The sequence below is a fragment of the Malurus melanocephalus genome, unplaced genomic scaffold, assembly GCF_030028575.1.
Source record: "Malurus melanocephalus ecotype Western Australia unplaced genomic scaffold, MMel_1.1 scaffold_26, whole genome shotgun sequence".
NCBI lineage: Eukaryota > Metazoa > Chordata > Aves > Passeriformes > Maluridae > Malurus > Malurus melanocephalus.
Window position 1 is genome coordinate 125679 of NW_026623258.1, and position 10345 is coordinate 136023.

General features: G+C 43.1%; 1 protein-coding gene across 2 annotated transcripts in view; it reads right to left on the reverse strand.

Moving 5' to 3' along the window:
• EVA1A (eva-1 homolog A, regulator of programmed cell death) overlaps positions 1-10345 on the reverse strand; it is a 132367-nt gene that overhangs the window by 63417 nt on the left and 58605 nt on the right. The gene's annotated exons all lie outside the window — the stretch shown is intronic.

A 10345-nucleotide genomic window follows, 5' to 3' on the forward strand; every position in this document is an offset into this window, starting at 1 on the left:
CCGCTGCCCCTCGCCCACCCAAACACAGCTCCAGCATCCCCCGGCCGCCCCGCTGCCGGCCACGGGCACGGACAGGACCGCGGAGCCCGAGTTGGCGAGAGAAGGATGGGTTTGCTCTCACCGCCTCAGGTTCCCGGCAGCCTGGGAAGTACGGCGAGCTGCGCGGAGAGAAGAAAGTTCTTCTGGCGTTCGGTTTCTTGGCGTTGCTGGCAGCGGGCTGGGAGCTGAGCCCGTGGGGACAGCAGGAGCAGGAATGAGCCGTGACAGGCGGCAGCGTGAGGTGTGCCCAGCGCTGTCACATCCTCCCCAAAAACCGGCCGGGAGGGMGGACGCCCTGCGCGTCTGCGGGAGGGTCGGAGCGCGGAGCGAGTGTCGGGGAGGGCAGCAACAGGAAATGACACAGAAACTTCACCAGGCTCCAATCCAAACTTGGCCCCTGACATGAAAGAAAGGGGAGGCATTGGGGGCGGTGGGGGGGGGAAGAGAAAATTTTTCCCCCTCATTAACCAACGTAAAAATCCGCTGACTGGAAAAAAAAAAAACCAAACATCCCTGCGACAAGTTTTATTAAAGCAAGGAATGAAGGGGGCTTGGGGGAGGGGGGGATTCCCATCAGAGTTTGTTTATTTATTCGAGTAAGAGTGGTGCGATGTTWAACACGGAGAGCAAAATGCCATTTTCAGCAGTTTCCTGGCTTTTCYAAGCTCTCGAATGCCCCAGCGTGTGCCTGGGGGCAGCAGGCAGGAGCAAGGTCCCTCCTGCCTCCATCCTGCGGGGCAGCTGCTGCCCCAGGAGCCCAGGCAGTGCTGCCCGGGGATGCAGGAGTCGCTCCGAAATGCAGCACTGCCCGCAGCTCYCGGAGCACAGGGGATGGACCTGTGCCCAGCCTGGAGAGGAGCGCACGGCCCCAAACACCTCGGTGACAAGGCAAGGGACAGCCCAGGCACCGGTGAGACACGACAGTGGTACGACTCACAGAAGTAGAAAATCWCACTGAGAGTGCAGTCAAGCTTTTGTTTGGATGGATGCAAGAAATTGCCTTGATTGAACAAAGTTGGGTGGATACTTCAGAATCATAAAAAGATAAAATCATTGAAGGTGAAAAAGACCTCAAACATCACCAAGTCCAACTAACAACACCATGTTCACCACTAAACCATATCCCCGACTACCTCATTTACACATATTTTTTAACATTTCCAGGGATGGTGTCTCCACCATGTCCCTGAGCAACCTGTCCCAATGCCTCACCAGCCTTCCAGTGAAGAAATTTTTCCTGATATCCAATCCAATGGATTTGCTAATGGCATTATTCCTAATCCACTAGGATTATTTTCCTAATATCTGCCCTAACCTTCCAGCAAGGCAAATCCTCTGAACACCTCTCTACACGCTGGGTGTGAGGGGACAACAGCTGTTGAACAGGGTGGCAGTTTGTAAAGCATCTTTTAGACCTAACACCTTAAACACGTGTTTTCACAGGCAGCCCTGACCTAGCTTGACTTTAGCTCTCTGCAAAGCCCATGGAAGTGCCATAAACTCCTTGACAGGGGCCCATGGGGCTTTCTAAGGAGTCCTGATTTGGTTCCCACACCACTGCTGAAAAGTGCATGAGATGCCCATATGACAGGTCACTGCAGACTGACCAGGAGGTCAAATGGAGACTTTTCACATGGAAGAAGCTGTATCACTCCTCGTCCTACTGAAAGATGTCCTACCACATACAGTAAATTGTAGGGACAGTTGGGACCCARGTCTAAGCTCGGATTCAACTCTTTCCCAGAAAAAAAAATATAAACATTACCATTCTGCCAACAAATATGAAAGTGGTGAGATATTTTTTTCTAAAAATTTACCTTTCTCAGCTTAAAGATGGCCTCACTGAGACCTCTTTGTTTACCAATCAGTTTTACAGGAATATAATATTCCCACCAAAACAAGAATTTCTAAGTATTCCTATTTAATAGGGATATTTTAAGGCTAAGTGACATCACTCATTTGATAATTCCCATCACCTGGCCTGATCACCTGCAGAGCTGAAGCCACAGAATGGTGTCCCAAAACAACACCTGAATCATTACAAATTATGGCACATCATGCAAGGATGCAGCCCACCCTGAACCGGAGGCTTTCAGGAAAGGCCTCCAGATAAATTATTTCACCCCAGATAAATTATTTCAGTGGCTATTACCCTGTCAAGAAAAAAGGCTGCCTTTTTGATCTGCATATGTCTGGCCTCACTCTCCACCCTCAACCCTGGCCATCACTCCTCAGTCTCTCCAGGAAGCTGCAGATCAGGCGTGGGCAGAGAAGGCTGCAGCCCACCAAGGTACAGCCCATCCTCAGTTTTCCCCCAGAACAGCAGGAATATTTCAAGCCCAGGCATAGCTGGGGACCCTCCAATATTTTGGTTAAAAAGCACCCAGGCCGTGCAGCTCTGAGTGGAAACTGGAGCCTGCTGCTGCCTCGCCATGCAAGCTCAACTTCACAAAACCACAGACAAGTCATCTCGTAACCTTGTCCTGAATAAATAAAAATAGCTGAGCTTTTTTAGTCTCTCACGGTAAGGCAGATTTATGGACAAACCACAAACCGTGCTTGTCACTCTTTCAAGATCCATTTYCATTGCATTAAAGCTCATTTTCAAATGTGCCTACCAGAGCTGGATGTGGTATTACCTCACCTATCCTGTAAATTTTTAACAGACTTGGACTCCTATCCAGTTGCTCCATCAGATCCATCCCTCTCTTTGCTGTGCCTTTGTGAATGCAGTAGCGACCTAACAAGCTGAATTAGGGATTTATTGTTACAGTATCRTTTTACTCCAAACTTCAACCTTAAACACAAAACACTTTCAGATTTGGCATTTATACAGTGTTCAACATACACTTTGATCCAAACAAGGGCTTTGACCTGCCTAACCCTTGGCGTATTTTTTTCACTCCTGTGAATGACTCGAGCACAATTGTAAGGTATCGGTTGTCACTCCCTTAATGAGAGGTTATTTTCAATTAATCAAAGGAATATAAACAGAGCCTTGTATCGAGTTTAAATAAGCTCAGAATAGTCTGCCCCTAAAACAGATGTCTAAAGCTGTGTCTCCTTTCAGATCAGAGCTAGTGCACTGTCAAGGAGAGATCTTGCAGATCTGTTTGCTCAACCAGCTCAAAAAAAACCCCAGCTCTCAGCTCCAAACCCTGACACACTCCAGTGTGGCCCATTGAAGYCAGTGAATCGGGCAGCCCATGATGCAGATTAGGGTAACCAGGCCAAAATCAGATTTGTGAGGTCTTTACAGATTAGAGAGAGCAGCAGAAGGGAATTAGATAGCACCATATTATTCCAAAGTAAGGCTAGCTCTGTATAAAGCCCAGCACACCATAGCCGCTTCCCCATGGTTCTGATTGTCAAAAGGCCAAATAATAAAATCAGAAGAGGAAGAGATTAACTAAACAGGGTCAGGGCTGGTCTTTGGYCATCAGGCACAGCCACATACACATTGGAGGCCAAATGCCCTTWACCCCCAAAAGAGAATGGCTTCATCCAGACCCCTTGTTGGGAACAATCTCTGGTCCATGCTRCTGTTCAAGCAATGCCAGAAACTTGGCACCCCACCCTGGAATGAACAGGGACCATGATAACATTTAACACCACAAATGTTTTCCAGTGGCAGGGCCCTGGTGCTATTTAATTAACCAATAAACTAAATACAGCTAATTCAGGATGACAAGTTACCCAAAAGACCCAAAAGACCTTTTCTTCATCCTGAAGCCTTGGATAAATACAGGCTTGCCCTGTGAGACTCAGACCTTTTCACACAGCTTTAACATCCTTATTTCTTGCTCTTCAGAGTCTGCTTTTTGTCTGTAAGGTCTCCAAAGTAAGGAACATGTCTATTCCTAGAACTTGGCCCTTGCTTGCCATTAAAAAAAAACAACTAGTGTTTCAGTCCATGGGGTGGGATGTGTCTGCATTCTGCTTAAGCCACCTCAAGGGTAGACCTGAGCTAAATACCTGGCCTGTCCCTCTCTAGCAAATAGAGACTGGCACGTGTGTAATTAGTTTAACACTGCTGAGATGAATCCCTTCTGGAGTTGACCTTCCTCCTCCAGGGATTATTAGCCCTGCTACTTGTTTCAATSTCTGCACCTAATTTTTCAGCGTCTAACAAGGGGGCCAAACACAAGATATGTGTGTACCTGTCAGAGCAAAACACAGATTATTTCAGATCTAAAAAATAAATATTATAACAGTGTTGTCACGACTTTTGATGCCAGGAACAAGTCATCTTGTTTAGTCTCTGGATGAAGTAAACTCTGATTAGGCCCTTAGTTTTCATGCAGTTACCACTGGAGCCTGAGAAGCTGTGTGGCACTAAAATACATCTTCTCAGCAGGGATCCTCTCTGGATTACAAGGTGTCAAGGGAGGGGAGAAGCCCCCATGTCTCTTATTCACTCATATCCTGAATGACTTTTCAATGGGAAATAGTTTCCTGTACTTGTTTTTGTTGTACATATATATATATATATATATATATATATATATATATATATATATAATTAAACATCTCTGCACTAGGTGCCATATTCTCTCTCTAAAAATACTCAGTATAATCAGTCAGCTTTTTTGAAAGTGTGTTCTGATAATCTGAACTCATTCACAAATAGCACCTGCAGCAACACCCAGAAGAGATAGGGGAACACATTTGAGAGTATTCACTTGGCAACTTGCTTCCTTGAAAATTAACTTCCCMCTTCCATTTCTCCCTAAAAATAAGAGCAGAGGAAGGGAAATGGCTTGTTGCTGTTTATTTGTGACAACGTGCAACATGCAACTATTGAGATTCTAGGGTGAAATAACACAYGCATTTGGCTGCCATAGAAAGGGAATTTATAAGGGGTTTCTTTTACTTGTTTTTCTTTGTTTATCTTGCTTTTATTTCCCTTTTTCCAATCCAGATGGCATCATGGTTTACGATGGCAACCAGAGGAACCTGGGCAAAAGTACCTGCACAAACCTGGATAAGGACAGAGRAGGGGAAACAATATTTTTTCATCCTTTTGGCAGATCTATAACTAAAACCATAAGATGAACCATGTGCCAAAATACTGGGCTTATTAACTATACTCTCACCTGGGGAAATTATTTATGTTTGAAAGAGTAYCTTAAACTGCTTACAGCAGCGGGATTAAGGTGTGGTGAATTCAAACAGAAGGAATAGTCCTATATAAGGATTTTTTTTCTTCAATACCTTTCATTTCATGCTAGACTGTCTGAATCCCACAAGAAAAATTATAATGCCTCAGAGATGTATCATTTTCTGGCTTTTGCAGTTTCACAGGGATCACTGAAGTTTTCATATGTTGATATTGGATTATTTGCTATTTTATAAAAAAATCTTTGTACACCTTTCCATGCATGCCTGCTCCTCCCCATGCTATTTTTGGTATTTATGAAGCCACCTACGCAAACTTCAGGGGTGAACAGACTTTAAAAATTAATGAAGATCTGTAACATTTACAGCTTATGTATTTCACAAAAGGAGAAAAGCTGGTTTCTTCCTCTCCCCTCCTCTGCTCCCCCCCCCCCCACCCCCAAACAGATAGGAATTGTTTCTCTCAAGTCTGTTTCTCCCCAGAAAAGCCTGACCTACAAATGGCTTTCTCATAACTCAGCAGACCAGTTTAGTCCTCATATGGATTTATCATTAACCACATAAGCACATGTTGTCCATTTTGCCCAACCTAATGAATGTGCTATAAATAAAATAACTCTAAAAGCAGGTTTCACCAYACTTACCCAAGCTGTTGCTGCAAGTCCTTGTAACTCCCAAACCCACTTACATTRGAAACATTAATCACTTGATTATAATTCAAAGCATCAGCTCTCTACAGCTGAAACTCCCTAGCACTTGACTTTGKCTAGACCTCTAACCTCAACTTATCACTTTCAGGCGTACTCCACATTTTCTTCTCCGATCTGTCACTAATGTAGGAAAGACGTGGGAAGTCRCTTTCTATAGGTATTTTTAACCTAAGAGTGTCTCATTAAAAAGAGAGCTTAGTATAGAAACTCTAAAAACAATACCTTTCCCACTTCACTTAGCACAGCAACCTGAAAATACCAGAGGGGTGTTTCACCACAACTCATGTAATTTTAAACCAACGCAAAGAAAGAGGGAAGCTCTTTTGGAAAAGACACTGTTGAGTGTAATTTCTACTTACCCCACAAATATTTTCTATGATCATAGGATTATCTATAGAGCTTTGTACTTTCCATTTTGAATGAAGGAGGCTGAATCAAGCCATCTATTATTCTGACTTGCCTGCTCATTCATTAAGAGTCTATTTGTATASTTTGGTTGTTTCTACTTATTTCAGCTGACAGCGTGGAGATCATATTCCATCTTGACCAAAGGTTTTAAAAGCCGAGAGAAACAAAAGATTAATTGTAGGATATTATTTTTAAGCCTCATGTGCTTTAGTCTGGAAATAGAAAGACAAAGATAAAACTCCCAGAAGGACAGCCACAGCTAATGAGAGCCTGAGAGGAAATGATCACACATTCTTAGTTCTTCTGATGGATGTCCTTCTAGCCTTATTAATCAGAACTTTGTGATGCCGATAAATCACCAAAGGATGATAACAGATGAAGGTGAGTTYGGATGTAAAATGATCCATGGTGAAGGATTACAATAAAGGAGGAAAAGGAGGRGGAGCCAAATACAGTTTTATAAACTGCATCCTCAGCTTGTGAGGACTTGTAGATAATAAATGTCATTCCTTTTCCATGTTATCTAGGAGATTAAGAATGTTTCTTGATGTATAACTGCTGGGAAGCCTCTGTAGCACCTTCTCCAGTTACCAGGAGGTTTATATTACATCAATTGCTTTAATTTTCCATCAAATGTGATTTCATTTACAAAGAGCAACTTAAAAGTACCTTTCTTCCTTTAACCATTTTTGAGGAAGTAGACTCCAGAGGCTGGAAAGGAGAATCCATGCRAAACACTGATGGTTTTGATCTTGCAAGGTTTGTCAGATCCTGCTTTGAGATTCCTGCAAGTTTTCTAAGTATGACCTTATCCTGCTTGAATGRTCCTGTGTCACAGAGGTGTCAGCAAGGTCTCCATGCCTCCAATCACTYTAGATACAGAGTTGTTGGTTTCTATATTCAGCAAAACCACCCAGCCATCAATCCACATGTGTCACAGTCTGCGGTTTTCAACAAAAGCATTTCCCAGAGCACTTAAGAAATAAATAAATGCATCTGAGATGCTATTACTGATGAATCAGTTCCATTCCCTGCTTTCTACCAGKGGTTCTTATGCTGCAGGATACAGCCCTGGCCGTCTGAAGCAAATCAAAACCATGCTTATGTACTGCAAATTCAAAATAAAAGGTTATTAAAATGMGGCAGTTTGCCAACAAGGCAAAATTTACTTGAAGAAATGAAAGCCAGAGGTACAACAGACACCTAGGAAAAAAAAAGGACAGAAGTGCACTGAAGGCCTTTGAGGATATTCCCAAMTGAAATACAAATTTGGGTGCTTCCCTGTAGTTTTTATTTGGTTTGTGCCACAACATGGATAGATATCCACGCTGGTGCCCTGTCAAGGGCTAAGTCATGCTGCAGGACAGCACTTGGTAGGGAAATGCATCATCTTAGTCCAGATGCAGTGAAATTGTGAGAGGGACATCACCTGTGGGACTGACAGAGGCAGATCAGCTTGGATGTTCTGTGTGGAGCCAGCCCAAACACATCCATACTGTCCTGTATTCTGTATTTTCTATCAATATAAATTGGGGTATAGTTGAGTTCCCTGGCAATTCTCAGAACTTCCCTGGCTGGGACTACAGCTGAGGTGTCTCTGGCACCATCTGCCAAAAAACTCCCAATTCCAGATTGCAGCAGCTCTCAGGGAGATGGAACAACTGGGCAGTCAAAGGGACAGCCTTCAAAGCAATGAGATATTCCTGAAGAAAACAAGGCAAATTTGTGCCTTTAATGGCTGCTTTGTACTCCATGGAATAGAGGGGACAGCTTTTCTGTTATCTCTGTTCTTGCCAACATTTCTGCATGTAGCTGTTCAATGGGAAGTACTGAAAAYACACATGAATGGACATTAAATTAGAGAATTTCCCTTCAGGCTTTCTAAGCCATCATGAGCACAAAGAGGAGACAAGTACATGTGAACATAAATTTTCAGCTGAGATGTGTCATTTTACCCATATAGAAAGTGGAGTCGAGAAGAGAGAAAATGAGCAATGAGAAATGAGAAAAGAAAAGAGAGTGTGGGAAAGCTCTATAAATAAGCTTTTAGCATCTGAGAAAAACAAAGCAGAATACCTGGTGCCCAGTGTTGCAGTCTGAGGTTTGCTGTGTATGGATGCATAAGTCTGTGGCATGGAAATGAGTCGGAATTGCTGTCCCACAGAACACACCCCACTGGAGCAGTCTAACTCCTCTCAGGGAGTCGTGTTGGACTTACAGATCTGGGTTTTGCCATATGATTCCTGCCAGATGTCTGGCCATAGACAGCTGATCACCAGCAGATTATTTTAAGATAGACTTCAGCTGAGACACATCATTTCCACCCCRAGAGCACTTAATYCTTAAAATTCAAAGAATTGAGTGCYTGAAATYAGCAAAGGAATATCCTTAAGTTACAGTTTCATGCTACAAAGCCTGGGCTCTTGAAATATGGAGGCAGCTCAAAGAAATAACAGGATATCCAGGCCCTCTCTCYATTGCTCTTGAATGAAGTATGGTATGGATTTCTAGCCTTGGATTTAGGCCTGGAAGCACATCTGGAKGGTTTCTATTCCTTGCATATGTTAGATTTGTGCTACTTTAAAGAAATCATTACTTCCACAAATATAATAAATGATGAAKAAAACTCCTGGCTTGAAACTAAATATTGTTGTTTATTATGCTGCACTGAGACTGATCCTTCAGAGATGATGACACCAAASCCATGAAGCGTTGGCTGCAGAGCCTTGGACGGCCACTGTGAAGTCAGTGGATTGAAACTCCACCGAACTTAACTCCACCATCCTGAGCTAAGGCATCAAATCTTCCCAAACCACTTCCCAATGGTCAGTCTGCATTTGGCACTAGAACAAAAAAAGGTCACATATCAAACAGCAGCACCTCACTGCAATATTCACCCTTATCTGCAGGAGAGGAGGAATTGTAACACATGGGAAGGAGGAGTGTTTGGCAACACACAGCCAAAGGCAAAAGAACAAATACAGCCCTTCTCAGCGAGCTCACCTGGCACAAGATAGGAGCTGGAGATAAAACACTACTGGCTTCCAGTGCCAGTGATATAACCAGGAAGAAACCTCCTCCTTCCTGGCATGGTATTTTTTAAGTGGTATAGCTCGAAAACCCTTTAAAATTGGAGGTGGAGCTACCTTTGGTTACAGGAGCAGCCCTGTCTCAGGCAGCAGCACTGCTGCTAGGGAGCATTACATAAACAAGTTCATSTCAGGTCACAATCAGAAGACAGGCAGAGGCAGAAACACTCCAGCAGGCATTATTTTTCCACAGCACAGCCAAAAGCAGGCAAATTTTTAAGAACAGCAAAATACCACTCTGTTTACAGACACCATTTATTAACAGCAGGATGGATTTTCAGTCAGTTTGTACCATCRATATCAGCAGCACCATCTTTGCTGCACTAAGTTGATGAAAGTGACACAGATTTTCAATGAACAATTATTTAAATTAAGGCACAAAACTCACTGGGAAACCTTCTACAAAATTCTCCATGTTCTTGATTCCAAGGATCTGTTTCCAAATCCAAATCCATCCAGTAAATACTTATCCATGAGTCTGTCTTTCTACAGAAGAAAACATGACATCAAGGATCCTGTTCTTGAAAATTAAAAAGGCAGTAAGACACAGAGGAGTGATTAAACCCTTCCTCTCTCTTGCATTGCACTGCTGATGTCTTTTCATTTTTAACAGAGGTTTTAGAGCACAGAGAAACAGAGAATGCCATGAAAGTGCAGACTGTGACTCAAGGGCCCCAGCATGGAGAGGTTTTGCTCCCCACAGGGCATCCCCAAACTAGGATGTATCCTGAATCCCAAACTGGAAATGATCATACACTTGGAAAGGCAAAGGAAAACTGTACTGTGGTCCAAAAGAGGGTTTCAAAAATGAAAAACTTTGGGAATTGCTGTTCTTACAGGTTTTAGTTAGATATTTTTATTTGATAATGTAGTCATTTCATGTTAAGGTTTAATTGTTTTCAATATCTCAAAGTTGCCTTTCTACCTTTAGGAAGGTGATAAATTTGAGCATGTAAGCAAGTTAGCAAGATATCAGAAATT